At 33.1% G+C, this 2,996-nt stretch overlaps 1 protein-coding gene across 1 annotated transcript in view; it reads right to left on the bottom strand.

Annotated features, from left to right (window-relative positions):
* LOC106465374 (myosin heavy chain, muscle-like) overlaps positions 1-1,985 on the bottom strand; it is a 10,532-nt gene extending 8,547 nt beyond the window's left edge. The window contains exon 1 of the mRNA XM_022393257.1: positions 1,973-1,985. The gene's annotated coding sequence lies outside the window, so the exon portion shown is untranslated. The remainder of the gene's footprint in view (positions 1-1,972) is intronic.
* Positions 1,986-2,996: the final 1,011 nt, after the last annotated feature.

Consider the following 2,996-nt stretch of genomic DNA (forward strand, 5'->3'; position numbering starts at 1 on the left):
CATACATACCGTATTTGCCAGTGGATAAGACGATCCTATCTATAAGACGACCCTGGAGTTTTTTGAGCAAATTAAGTGTGTATTTCTTTGAGGTTCAGTGTGTAGGACGACCTTTGTTGTCAAGCAAGTCTAGGATGTTACCTTTCTAAAGAAATTCTTACAATTTATTTTTAAACTGTGCTAACTTGCGGTCTGTGGTAATCAATACAACCATAAGTGTTTTCTTTATGCTCCTCGATGTGGCATAACTTAAGTCACAAACAACTTTACAAAGTTTTCATTCCAGTTGAACTCCTTTTCTATTACAAAAAAAAATACTAACCCTTAAGATATAGTGATGTACTATAAAAACATGTTTACAAAATTAGTGTACGTTACAGAAACTAATTTTTTGATATAATATTAGGAATATTTTAGTATGATGGATGAGATCAATACATTTCAAATCAAAAATGTCTTGATTAATTTGTTACTAGCACATGAGATAAATAACTTCTAGTTATGAAGAATCGAGACAAATGATATAATTACTAATGTGTTAATATACCCCAGTAGGTGGCACGGTGTCAACGCACTTACTTAAAAAAGCAAACAAAAGTAAAAAGAACAACATAGTTTTGGTTAAATATGCTGTTAACAGGAGAGATTTTACTGGAACTTTATCTTTGAACCTGTGTATAAGACATGGGGTAAAATCGGGCATTGTTTTATGAGTAAAAAGTATCGTCTTTTACACCGATAAATACTTTACGTTATAACCTCTCAAAATACAGTATTTCAGGAATCTTAAACTCTACGGTTGGTGATTTTAAATATTAAATTAGGTTTATATGCATATTAACACTTGTAGAAATAACACAGAAGATTGTCTCTTGAAAATATTGATTTTTTTTACGTAGGAATATATATAGTTTAAAAACAGAAATCTATAAACTGTTCACTCACGCAGGCTGCTCCAGCATTATTTGGATGATGATGATAAACAAAATATAGAAGGATATCGGCATACTGAGCTGAAACAAATTATCTGGATATCTTAATTAATGTTTCATCTTGTGTTATTTTAAGTGATACAGGAAAGTTGTTCACAAGAAACTTTCGTAATTGAAATAACATGAAAAAACCTAATTAAAATTGACGGTTCTCCTTGGAAACTGCACAGTGGATCGACGATGTTTTGCTTAAAACTGAGCTGAATGAGAATATATTTTAGGAGTTGACGTAACAAAAATTCTGGATTATGTCGCGTATTTACTGGTCTAAAGTAGGATATCGATGGATGCTAACACAATTCCAATAAAGTAAAAAACACGAAGAAATTAAAAACATTTAAACGAAAAGACAGCACATACTAACCAAGTATATGTACTGAAATTTAAAGAAACTATATTCTACTCATTTCTAAAGAGTATAAAACGAACAGAAAGGTTTCATGCATCTAATACTTTATATGATTTCACACAATAGCATAAATAATGTGTATTTAGGAAGAAGACGAAATATTTGGTAAATTAGATAAATAAAACGTTTGACATGGCAGATGGTCAATATGGGAGTTCCAGAAAAGCAAATGAATTTATGTAATTAATTCAATTGGAACATAACATATATACAAGTTTTAAATAGTGGATTCAGATGGAAAGTTTGTACAAAACTGCCTGTTGGACAACACAGGTAATCATTTCCATTCAAACTTGTGGTAGGCATCACAATGGCTGGCGTGGAAAGGGTTCACATTGGGTGTTGAGGAAGGGGTTAATAAAACTGGCTCAGGAGATATAGGTAATTAAATATTTCACCATATTTGGAGAAATGGAACACAGGGAAAATATACGGTGTTGCCAAACGGATGTTTCCCAGTCACACACACAGATGGTAACATTCTTGACTAAGTAGAGCCTAGTAGTCTGAAGTCAATCACCGCCAGAATAAATATATAGAAAAGTTTAAAGATAAAAGAACCACCACTTACGTTCGAAAGCCGTTCTGAAACAGAAAGAGGGGCGCTTGTCTTTTTAAACTTACCCAAGCTGCTATCACTGCGTAGGATTGGGAGGATGAAATACGACACTACTCTTAATTGGACGAAGAAGTTTGGATGAAACGTGTCACAAACATCTCACAGCCAATCACGAGTCAGTTAGGTTCCATAAAAAAAGACACAGAGACTTTGTCGGGAGAGGATTGGAGCAACGAAACATTTTAAAGCCATTTTTGGGTCAGTGGTTAAGATTGTGTTGACAGATTTTCCCCTCCCCCAGCCAACTTCCGAATGAACTCGCCATCAGTCAGCCTCACTCTAGAACAGCGCCAATTCTAAAAATAAGCATTTCCAGACAAAACATCGACTCTTGTCAGAAACAGAAAAATTCATCTGATGAAAGCTGTGTTTTACACGTGATATTTGACATTATCTACAGTGGTTACTCTGAGGAATATTTGTTGATATTTGCATGAAACACACATGGGATTTAATTTAGTTTTATTTAATTATTAAATGCTTTTCCAGAAATTTTTAGAGTCATGAACTGTTTATAAAATATCTGCCGTATTTGTAAATTATCCCAGTTAGGGTGGAAAAAGAAAACAAACAATAAAGAATCTTTTTCTCAACTTAGGCTTGTGAGGATGAACCGGGCGGCATCTTCTAATGTAAAACAGTATTCTCGTCGTATTACACGTTAGTGCCAAAAGTCATATTAGCTTTCGATATACGTAGAAAACATCCCAAGTAATAGCGGGATCTTTACTGGTAATACTAAACGATCGTATCTACGAATTTCCTACTTAGAACTAACAGCTAAGAACTTTTAAGTTTTATGTTTAAGTATATGTAATTCTAAGATTTTTGTTTTTGAAAATATATTTTAAATTTTAACACTACTTTTTTAAAATAAGAATCGAAAAGCAAACAGACATCAGGCATTTTAAAACATCGAACGCGCTACCCTTATTGAACGATATAAAGAGTAGGTTAATGTTAAGAGTGAATACTC

The sequence above is a fragment of the Limulus polyphemus genome, unplaced genomic scaffold, assembly GCF_000517525.1.
Source record: "Limulus polyphemus unplaced genomic scaffold, Limulus_polyphemus-2.1.2 Scaffold1924, whole genome shotgun sequence".
Lineage (NCBI taxonomy): Eukaryota > Metazoa > Arthropoda > Merostomata > Xiphosura > Limulidae > Limulus > Limulus polyphemus.